This window comes from Lycorma delicatula, chromosome 12, assembly GCF_047948215.1.
Source record: "Lycorma delicatula isolate Av1 chromosome 12, ASM4794821v1, whole genome shotgun sequence".
NCBI classification, from domain to species: Eukaryota; Metazoa; Arthropoda; class Insecta; order Hemiptera; family Fulgoridae; genus Lycorma; species Lycorma delicatula.
Genome location: NC_134466.1, coordinates 59,136,532 through 59,149,219, shown reverse-complemented (window position 1 = coordinate 59,149,219; position 12,688 = coordinate 59,136,532). Strand labels below are relative to the sequence as shown.

The following is a 12,688-nucleotide window of genomic DNA, read 5'->3' as shown; positions in this document are numbered from 1 at the left end:
ATGTTTTAAAAATCGGCTAAAACCCTATTCCATTTACATACAACACGTCTCAACCCCCACCAATTTTTTCTTCGTTCACCCACCTGTCCGCCAGTTTGTACAGAGTGATTTTTTAGTCCTGTTACCCAATTTTAAATGTAATTTAAGAAAGGGAAATTTAGGTAGAATAAAAAAATGTATTTGTTACTTACAAAAGAGATTTAACAAAAAACTATTACTTACATAATTGTTAAAGAATATGCCCAAAATGCCTACCCCTTGCGGTTATACACGCACAGACTCTTTTCAGCATATTAGCAGAAACCTTTTTAAGAGTTGCATTGGAAATATTCGTGATTAAGTCTGTAATATTGACTTTAAGTTTATCAATAGTGTGAGGATTGTTTTTGAAGGCCTCGTACTTAATATAGCCCCACAAAAAGGATTCAAGAGATGTGAGATCTGGGGACCTTGGAGGTCATAAGCCCTTGCTTATTATTCGATCATCAAAGAACTCTTGCAGAAAATCCACGGTTTTTCGAGACGTGTGGCACGTAGCGCGGTCTTGCTGAAACCAGCAATACCGTTCATGTGGTTCCAGGAGGGACAAAAATTGGCACACAATATTCCTGTATACTTCACCATTTACTGTCTGTTCGAAGAATACGGATCCGACTATACGATGACGAGATATGGCACACCACACACCAATTTGTTCAGGATGCAAATATTTGTCTTGTAAAGCGTTAGGATTTTCAACCACCTAAATTCGACCGTTTTGACTGTTCACATAACCGTCGAGATGGATCCAAGCTTCAACACTAAAGAAGTGTTTAAAAATTCGATTACGTTATCGTTTACGAAAGACCTAAACTGACGGCAATATTGCAATCGCTTGTTTACATCTGGAGGCGAAGCTCTTGGACTAATCGTACGCGATACGGCTACAATTTCAATTTTTTTAGCGGCTTTCTGAACACTCGAATACGACAAACCGACTTGCGTGAAAAATTTTCGTAAACTTTTCCGTGGAGAATTGAGCAATCTTGTTTTCACATTCTCTAAAACGTCATCTGTCAAGCGAGTCGGTCGACCGCTACGTTTTCTGTCACAAACACTACCTGTCTCTCGAAATCGGTTTGCTAGCCTAGAAATTGACATTTTTTCTGGCGGAGGAACACCAATAAATTTAATTTGAAATGATACTTTTAAACTCGCGTACCATTTCAAAAGCAAAATATTGGTCAAGAATGAAAACTCGTTCTATGGTAAAAGACATTCTGTTCGTAAGACGACCGGAAACGGCACAAAAATTTACACAGCTCAAGGAGAATCAACTCGCACTGCCGTATCTATACCGGTTGAGTAACGCTACCAACTTCGTGTCACAAAACAAAATTTCCCTTTCTTAGAAAAAAATTACCAGACATTAACAATTGGGTAACAGGACTAAAAAATCATCCTGTATTTTTCATATATAAATTTATACCTAAAGTTCGGATAGAGGAATCAGATTAATATTTGGTAAGTCTTGAAAATAAAGTTTTAAAATTGGCAAAAAATTATATACCTTCGCAAATTACAAAATGTCGGCCACGTTTATTTTCCAATCCGTTATATCTGCATAAATATAAGTTTTATTAAAATGTATTTTACGCTAAAATATTAAGCCTTTTGAATATTGATAATAGTAACTGTTCACTAGTAACTTTTAGTAACTGTGCAAAATTTCATCGATAGACAATGTCAGGAAACATGTTAAATTATTATACCCGTACCATTAATTTACCCCCGTACGAGGGGATCTTTGCAAAAGTAATGTCGGAACTATTGCATTGTCACCCGATCTTAGTAATTGTACAAAATTTCATCAATCGGCAACGTTAGGAAGTATGTTAAATTAAGGATGTAAAATTTGAGGACAAACATGGGAAACATATAAGATGAACTAGCTGGACCCCAAAACGTAGAGATTTACAACAAAAAAACCGATACCCCAATTCTAGGTATTCTATATTCGCCGCGAAAGTAAAATTTTACTCAATTCAACAGTTACATTTTCATTTTACATTACAACCAGCTACCACTGTGTAATGTAAAATGCAATTAATAACAAATAAAATGCACTAATTAAAATTGCATGTTGATAGCTTTTTCGAGGGAGAATTCAGTAACTGTTCTTGCGGGAGGCGAAACCTGTATATATCGAAACATATATATATATATATATATATATATTCTCGCGCCAGCGGGTTTTGGTTCATGAGTTGATTATTTCTATACAAATATAAATAGTATTCCCGTAGCAGCTTCGCCAGCGCTATATGATTTCTTGCGTTTCCGTCGCGGTCAGAGGATGTTTAGCCGGTCATGGCTTTCCCCCTGGACCCTCCTGTGTTCATTAAAATCATGCTGGTGAGAATAATCAAGATGAATACTAATTAAAACCTGTTCAATTTATAAAAACTATCAGTTTATTATAATTTCTTCAGAACAATAGTTTGGACAGTAAATGACCCGCTGCTAATTGATTATAAGATTTCCCGTCGCGGCTTCGCTCGTAAAATACATAATGAAAATTACAAAACATTAATTACCATCGCAATGTTACCAAATTCTCATAAAGATTGATTCAATAGCGATCGCAGAAAAAGCAAAAATTAAAAAAAAAGTCAATTTATGATTTTTACGGTAAAATATTATTTACCGTTATGTTCATTTTTGTGTATTTTGAATTGTAGGTTAATAAATCTTTGTTATTATTATTATTATTATTATTGCGACGTTTTTATTAACGTAGTGCTTTTATTGATAGGAAACCTTTAAAATATATTCTAGTACTCAATAAAAATACAGTTCCTTCCCGGAAACTGAACCCGGGACTTTCAATTTTAGTATTCGGTAATAATTAATAGTATTTATTTATAAAAGAATACGTATCTTTTTATTTTAATTGGACTTTAGTTAAAGCTAAAAGATGTAAGCATGATTGCGTTATAACAATTTATAATCGACTGCCTACCGCCAGAAATTCATTCGATTTAATTTTCATAGCGATCTAACACGAAGCGAGTGTCTAAACGTAGGAAGCCTACTCAAATTAAACATTTTGGAAAAAAGGGCGAATTATGGAAAATATACAACGAAACGTTTTTTATTTCATTATTTGGTATATAATATACCTTATATTTTATTATATTATTAATAAAATTGGGTTTTTTAGTATATTTTTTTTTTTTATAGAAAGTACAAATTGTAAATTATATGGTTCATATAAAATTATAAGCACTATTTATGTACGTCACAAATACGTGCGTAATCCAACCGTATAACTATTTAACTTTTAAAACTTTAAAACTTTTAAAACTTTTAAATTTAAGGAAAGTTTATTATTACCTTTTAATATTTTAAATAAAGAAAATTATTCACATGAATTGGTGGTGTGAAGAGCATAAGAAAGAAGCCGTAATAAGAAAGGGAGTCCGACAAGGATGTTCCCTATCTCCGTTACGTTTTAATCTTTACACAAAACTAGCGGTTAATGATGTTAAAGAACAATTTAGATTCGGAGTAACAGTACAAAGTGAAAAGATAAAGATGCTACGATTTGTTGATGATATAGTAATTCTAGCCGAGAGTAAAAAGGATTTAGAAGAAACAATGAACGGCATAGATGAAGTCCTACGCAAGAACTATCGCATGAAAATAAACAAGAAGAAAACAAAAGTAATGAAATGTAGTAGAAATAACAAAGATGGACCGCTGAATGTGAAAATAGGAGGAGAAAAGATTACGGAGGTAGAAGAATTTTGTTATTTGGGAAGTAGAATTACTAAAGATGGACGAAGCAGGAGCGATATAAAATGCCGAATAGCACAAGCTAAACGAGCCTTCAGTAAGAAATATAATTTGTTTACATCAAAAATTAATTTAAATGTCAGGAAAACATTTTTGAAAGTATATGTTTGGAGTGTCGCTTTATATGGAAGTGAAACTTGGACGATCGGAGTATCTGAGAAGAAAAGGTTAGAAGCTTTTGAAATGCGGTGCTGTAGGAGAATGTTAAAAATCAGATGAGTGGATAAAGTGACAAATGAAGAGGTATTGCGGCAAATAGATGAGGAAAGAAGCATTTGGAAAAATATAGTTAAAAGAAGAGACAGACTTATAGGCCACATACTAAGGCATCCTGGAATAATCGCTTTAATATTGGAAGGACAGGTAGAAGGGAAAAATTGTGTAGGCAGGCCGCGTTTGGAATATGTAAAACAAATTGTTAGGGATGTAGGATGTAGAGGGTATACTGAAATGAAATGACTAGCACTAGATAGGGAATCTTGGAGAGCTGCATCAAACCAGTCAAATGACTGAAGACAAAAAAAAAATGAATTGGTGATTAGAGAAAAGGATTAGGTTTCTTCTATTCCCGGTAGATAGCTTTAGGATCGCATCTATAGTATTATTAAATCAAATCCGACTACACTTACGTGATTTTGAAAGTGGACACATCACGGAGTATTTTTTACAAAAACGGTTTTATTTATTTATTTTATTTACGTACTGATATACATCTCTGCAGAGTACTAATGTACTCTGCAGAGATGTCAAGGCATCTATGAGCAATCTGGCGTGTAATGTACCGGTAAATGAAGCGTAGTCTTGAACGGACTAAGGCCGACCACTCCTGAGAACTGTGGTTAATTGAAACTCAACCACCAAAGAACACAGTACCGGTATCCACAGTCTAACATTCAAATCCATATAAAAGCAACTAACTGCCTTTACAAGGACTCGAAACTTAGAACTTTCGTCTTCGAAAATCAGCTGATTTTGCGATGACTAATTTAACAGCTAGGCTAAAACCCGGCGCGGTTTTAATTATATTAATTAATTTATTTAATAGTTACTGCTTCAAAAAATCTGTTAAAATAAAGAAGAAATTCGCTAAATTTTAAAATTAAAAAAAAAAAATTATGCGACTCAGGATGCTAAAAAAAGTGATATTTTTTTTATCAAAAAATTTTTGAGACTTCATTACGGCAGATTAAAAATGGATCGCGTACAACTATAACTACGGAAAAGTTGGTGGTCGAAGTAAGATGAAGTTCTATAAATGGTGGGTCGGGAAATACGTGATACCGCGTGTGTAGTGAGATAAGAATTAAATTTAATTTACTAAGAATTTGGTACCGTTGTTATTAATACAACTGTATAAATTAAATTTCCACTTACCAATAATTTAAAAATTGTAAATCCTAGTACTTTCGAAGCTGTTACTCCATCTTCAGCGATCTTAATTTAAATTCAAATCAGTAATAGTTTTTAAATTAAACTGTTATGCTCATAACAATCGGTCGTCAAGAATAAAATTGTGCAACTATAATCGTTAACATCTTACAAACATGACGTTACTGTCTTTTTGACATTCAAATTAATTTTATTCTTGACGACCGACTATTATAAAAATAACAGTTTAATTTAAAAACGATTATTGATGTGAATTTAAATAAACATCCCTGAAATTCCTGAAGATGAAGTAGCAGCTTCGAAAGTACGATTTACACTTTTTAAATTGTTGGCAAGTGGAAATTTAATTTATACAAAGGAATGAAAATATTCACTATGAGTTGCTACCGCCCACTAAACCATTAAATTCTAACCTCTAAAATCAAAAACTTTAAAAAATATACCAAAAGATAGAGATAAAGCGACCAGAAAGAATTGATCAATAGGAAAGGCTCGTTTTCCACTATAACGATACAAATGTTTGGTGATCCATTGAAATTGGAAAATCTTTAACTGGGAAGTTTTGATACGACCATTGTACTGTCCTGCCCTTGCACCTTGAGACTGCCATTTGTATCCGCCTCAACAGAACTCTCTCTCTTAATACATAAAGATGGAGAAGGCCTATTAAAACTTAACACAATTTTTTGTCCAGAAAACACAGAAATTCTACAGCGATAAGATTGTGATTTTGTCATTCTACTAAAATGACAAAAAGTAGCAGATCAAAACGGAACATATTTGCTTCAATATACTTCATTTAAAATAAAAGAAATTCGTTATACTTTTGCATTAAATATCAAGAAAATATTTACCAATTTTTTTTTTATTATTTGGAAAGAGAGAGAGAGTGTGTGAGGAGAGGGGGAATTTAAATCGATAAATTAACTTTCCAAAATAAAAAATATGAAAATTATTTTTACTTCCTTGTACAAAGTATTGTGATCGCGAAAAATTTCGGTTTTCAGATTTCAACGGAAATATCCATTTTGACTATACCTGAATCCATTGACTATTTTCGGCGGGACGTCTGTATTTATCTCGCATAAATACTCATAAACGATTAGCCGTAGGATGTTGAAATTTTCGATTTAGGACTTCTGTAACATCTAGTTGTGCGCTTCCCTTTTTGATTGCAATCGAATTGATCAAAAATGTCCAATAAAACCCAAAACATTTGGATTTTGGACTTTTTCTTAACTGTAGTAATAAGCCATCATTGAGAGCTTTTCAACGATATATTATTTATATATATATATATATATATATATATATATATATTATATTTTCATCGATTCCAAAGTTATAACCCAATAAAATTTTAATTAATGAAATATTTGGATCTTATAAGGGGAAGGCGCATAGGCGAGAATCCGACTTAATCTCCTTTTTTTCACATTTTAAAAATTTAAATATGTTGATTTATTAATAATTATTAACCAGTAATTGTAAAAACGTTTTACAATAAATAATAATTCAACCATAAAAAAATTTTTTTACAAAAAATATAAAAACTAAATGTAATTTAATAGGCGTACAAGGAAGTCAAGTGGTGTCCACAACGTATTTTTTTTTTTAAAAATGAGGATGGGATTTTTGAAAAAACTACTTTTTTCAAAATTATTTCTGGTGTTAAAAATTAAATTCCTACTACTTAATAATAGATTCCAACAATCACACACGTACAAAAATAATTTTTTAACGAAATTTTTTTTACAAAAAATAGTTAGAAATACAAAAAAAAATTCGGAGAAATGGAGTATATATATATATATATATATATATATATATATATTTTTTAATTTACCCTCAAGTAACATAATTTTTAACAACTAGGAAAATAAAATTAAGTGACCATTTTTAAAACATTTTTTTAAAAATCATATATCTGTGGTGGGATCTGGGGTGGAACAAGCACATAAACGCAATGACCAGTTGATTTAAAAAAAATTCTGTTTTTATTAAAATCCTACTTTAAAAAAAAACCACCTGTTCTGCAATAAATTCGCTATTAAAACAGTTAAATATTATTATGTATAAGTAATACGTCTAAAATATGTCAAATTAAAAAGTAATATAAACTGGATTTTAGTAATGTATTTGGATTTTTATGTTTTCCCCACAGAAGATTTAAACATGTTTTTTTAATTATGAAATGAAATTTTTTACATTATTGTTTAATTTTAAAAAAAAACTACGAGGTTTTAAATCTCGTAAATAGTATGTTCACAGATGGAATTTAAATCTTTTCTTTCATTGGCCAAAGTATACAATGAACCAACTAACCTACAATCTATTACACTAATGTCCGTAAACAGTAAAAACAAGTTTTCATATAATAACAGTACCTTACAATTTTTATAACACAAAACAAATCGACATTCTAAAATAAACAACCATTAAAATTAACTTAATACTTACTCAAATATTATCCAAAAATTAAAATAGACACTGATATAAAATATTTCACAATGAGCAATGAAAACACACGCTATTAAAAAAACGACAAATACGAAGACGTTACACGAACTCGCGACAAATCAAAACCGCACTCCGACTAGACGTTCTACATCACGGCTAGAAAACACAGCAGCAACTAGAAACCAGTAACACGTACACCAGGGTTGCCAACATACTGCATTCCATAGTATGAATAAAATATCCCTTTGTTTGCTCTTTTACTTATGACCGTGATTATAAAACGTAGCAATCGTTCATTTATGCTAAGAGTTACGTTCCGGAATAGACATGACTTGAACAAATGTGAAAAAAATATCACTTGGGGGTATGTTGTTTTAAATTTTATTTCTTTTAATTACGGCCCCTTTAATATCTTTCTAAAATAAAGAATGGGGCATAATTAACTGTTTTACAAATAATATTATGCGACTGTGTTTCAAAAAATTTGAAATTTATAATGAAATCTAATACAAGATTTAATTCTGAATAATTTTTAAAAACAATGTCAATTAAATGTAATCTTTCTAATGACTACTCAAAAAAAAAACTACTTAAAAAAATTGTCTTTTTGTAAAAAAATCCTGCAAGAAGTCACCTTTGACCTGATGGATTCATTAGTTCACGGATATTGGTTTCCCACATCACGTAGTCTTAGCTTTCAAATATTCCTAGCTACAACTCTTACCTTGTTAAAGAAATCAAAGCGTACGTACGACTTTCATCCAACGATATATAATTAAAAAAACTGGTCGAATAAAAAATTTCATTTTTAGTAGCGTTCACTTTTGATTTGTAGGAACATCATCTATTTCGATAAAGTCCAATAATCTGATGTGAAGTCATAACACACTGTAAAAGTCACTTTACTACTTTGGATGTAATTCCCAAAGGTTGTCTATCCAAAAGCGACAGTTCTGTTTTTTTATAAAACAGTTCGTGTGTAAAGAAGCTCATCAGGCGTTACGCATAATCGAGCACGTTGGGATTTCTATTCGTCACTGCAAAAATAAAACATTAGTTGTTACGACCTGGATTTTAAATGGATGAAGTTTCAACTCGACATGTGGAATATGGAGAAAATTTCAAGAAGATATGTCGATTATCACGGGGTGAAATCGAGTTAACCTCGATGAAATTAAGGTGATGGGAACTTGTACAGATTTGCATTTTTAGGTGTCCGGACTAAGCCACCGGGTTGGTCTAGTGGTGAACGCGTCTTCCCAAATCAGCTGATTTGAAAGCCGAGAGTTCCAGCGTTCAAGCCCTAGTAAAGCCAGCTATTTTTACACGGATTTGAATACTAGATCGTGGATACCGGTGTTCTTTGGTGGTCGGATTTCAATTAACCACACATCTCAGGAATGGTCGAACTGAGAATGTACAAGACTACACTTCATTCACATCATCCTCATTCATCCTCTGAAGTATTATCTAAACGGTAGTTACCAGAGGCTAAACAAGTAAAGAAAAAGGCGTCCGGACTGACTCAAAATAACCATATGGATTTGAATCTTACACTGCTCCTTCTTTATGAATATTTTTTAACCCACAATAAAAAAATCTGATGTGTACACCACATAGTTTCCTTGTACGCCTATTAAATTACATATATACACTTTTTGCGGCACTTCATTTAAACTTATTTAATTTGAACGTGAGATGCGATCCTCCAGTTGTTTAATAAAGTGGACAGTTACACAATTGCTGAAATATTAGTTAACATCAAATATTTATACAATTATTAATTCAACAATGTTACCTGAAATATTAGGAAAAGTAAAATCCCTTTATTACTCTTTAAATAAATGTGTTATATCTATCTAATATGTTATTATTTTTTTAATTATGATGTAATCATCAACAAAATTAAACAAAAATGAATAATCAGATGTTTCATCAAATGTTATGTGGACACCACATGATTTACTTATACACGTATTAAATTACATAAACACATTTTTTTTTAATGATATTAGTGAATTATTATTTATTGATATGTAAAACCGTTTTTATAATCAGAAGTTAATAATTATTAATAAATAAATATATTTAAGTAAAAAAAAAGGAGTGAAGTCTGATTCGAACCGATAAACCTCCCCCTAATAAAAGATCCAAATATTTAATTAATTAAAATTTCATTTGGCTATAACTCTGGAACCAATGAAAATAAGACCACATGATACATCGTTGAAAAGCTCTCAATAACGGCTTATTACTGCAATTAAGAAAAAATTCAAAATCTAATTTGATTTTGGATTTTGGGCTTTTTTGGACACTTTTGTTTCAGTCGATCGCAATCAAATGGAGAAGTTTACAACTAGATGTTACAAAAGTCCTAAATCGAAGATTTCAACATCCTAATCATTTTTTGAGTTATACGTGATACATACAGTCACGTTGAAACTAGTCAAAATTGATTCAGGGATGTTCAAAATGGATATGTCCGTTGTAATCTGAAAACCGAAATTTTTCATGATCACAGTACTTCCTTTACTTCGTACAAGAAAGTAAAAAAAGGTTCCTAGAAGATCCGTCTTACGTAATAAAATATCTTCAAAATTCAAGCTGTATACATGTAACGGAATTCGTTTTAACAAACTAATTTACGGTAATCACATGTTCTTGTACAAATAAACTTTCTGCGATGAATAATTTTTAAAAATGCGCTCTTCTGAAATCACTGTAAAATTAACTCTCGGCAACAATGTGGTGATCAGCTGTTTATGATCCATATATTCTCGGTGTACAAATAACAGAAGCATGAAGATGCAACATAGAGGAAAGAAATCCTCTTTTGAGATTAAAAAAAAAAAATTATGAAGTTAATTTAAAATCATTTTAAACTTCACAAAGAAGGAAATTTGTCTTCAAATAATGATATGAAAAACTAAATAAAAATAGTTTTATTTAATCTATTTTTAATCTAACGATGTTTTACGCTCATGTGAAATGCGTAAAAAACCCAATACGCTCATTTTCGTATATATACAAAATAATCTTTTTTTTTATTATCCTTATACAAAGAACTATTTAAATCCAATGATTACATATAAAATTTAAAAACCTGATGTAATGGATTTAATAATTAAAGTTCGGAGGAAATGTTATTTAAAAATTAAAATCTTATTAAATGTTTTATATTAAAAGAAAAAAAAGTACAGTAACTTTCATATAAAAATGATTCGTTACTGTCGTCATCCGAGATAAGTTGTGTTGTTATATAGAGAACAAAATTATAATTGTTTTTAAGATATTTATTGAAAATTAATTACAACAAAATCAAAATCTCTGATATCTGAAAGAACAAAGAACAAGAAAAAACAAGATAATTTACTTTTTATACAATAAATTTCCTCTAGTAATAATGAAAATCTGCATAATAAATTGCTTTTCTTTTACTTTATGGAATAAAAAAAAGCAAAATTCAATAGGTCTATAAAGTGTAGTAATAAACATGAGCAAAACGAAAGTAAGGAAATGTAGTAGAAATAACGAAGACTGACCACTGAATGTAAAAATAGGAAGAGAATAGATTACGGAGGTGACAGAATTTTGTGATTTAGGAAGTAGAATTACTAAAGATAGACGAAGCAGGAGCGATATAAAATGCCGCCGAATAGCACAGGCGAAACAAGCCTTCATTCAGAAATATAATTTGTTAACATAAAAAATTAATTTAAACGTCAGGAAAACATTTTTGAAAGTATATGTTTGGAAGCTTTATATGGAAGTGAAACTTGGACGATCGGAGTACCTGAAAAGAAAAGATTTTGAAATGTGGTGCTACAAGAGAATGTTAAAAATCAGATGGGTGGATAAAATGACAAATGAAGAGGTGTTGCAGCAGTAAATCGATGAAAAAAACGAATTTTTAAAAATATAGTTAAAAGAAGAGACAGACTTATAGGCCATATATTAAGGCATCCTGGAATAATCGCTTTAATATTGGAGGGACAGGTAGAAGGAAAGAATTGTGCAGGCCCGTTTGGAATATGTAAAACAAATTGTTTGGGTTGTAGGATGTAGTGGGAATACCTAAATGAAACGACTAGATAAGGAATCTTGGGAGAGCTGCATCAAACCAGTCAAATAACTAAAGACAAAAAAAATTAAGTACAGTTGTAAAATTTAGCGGTTTCTAGGAAATAAAATTACTAAATATTGAAAACAATTTAACGCGAAGTATTGTATAAAGACAGATAACGTAATGATGACGGCGTATACGGTATAGATGATTAGTCATCAGCCTGGACCAGTTTTGTAATAGGTTATTGTACTACGTAGACTAAGATATTATAATACATACACAGGGAAAAAAGTTCGAAACCGGAGCAGTTATTTAACAAACTGTACTGAGTTGGCAGTTTCTTTATCAGCAGTTTATACCTAAAAAAAAAACCAGACGCGTTTTTAACACATAAAATAAAAGAAACGAGATGACAAACAAAAAAAAGCACATGTAAGCAATTTTGAAAAAAAAACGAATATTAACTGAGGACAAAAATAAATTTATTATTCATTTTATAAGTGTTTCGAATTAATGTAAACAAGTCTTTCTAGCACAAAAAATTTTAGTAATTATTTATTTATAAAAACTATCTTTTCTTTTTCCTGTTTAGCCTCCGGTAATTACCGTTTAGATAATTCTTCAGAGGATGAATTAGGATGATATGTTATGAGTGAAAATGAAGTGTAGTCTTGTACATTCTCAGTTCGACCATACCTGAGAATTGTGGTTAATTGAAACTCAACCACCAAAGAACACCGGTATCCACGATCTAGTATTCAAATCCGTGTAAAAATAACTGGCTTTACTAGGACTTGAACGCTATAACTCTCGACTTCCATATCAGCAGATTTGGGAAGACGCGTTCACCACTAGACCAACCCGGTAGTCCTATAAAAACTATCCTACTATGACCAATAATAACTTAGTGTAAATCTGGGTGCGCCAATCTAGTAC

At 31.1% G+C, this 12,688-nt stretch overlaps 1 protein-coding gene across 1 annotated transcript in view; it reads right to left on the bottom strand.

The window, feature by feature from the left end:
- Positions 1–12,688, bottom strand: part of jbug (filamin-type immunoglobulin domains fbug) — a 302,727-nt gene that overhangs the window by 127,089 nt on the left and 162,950 nt on the right. The window lies entirely within an intron of this gene.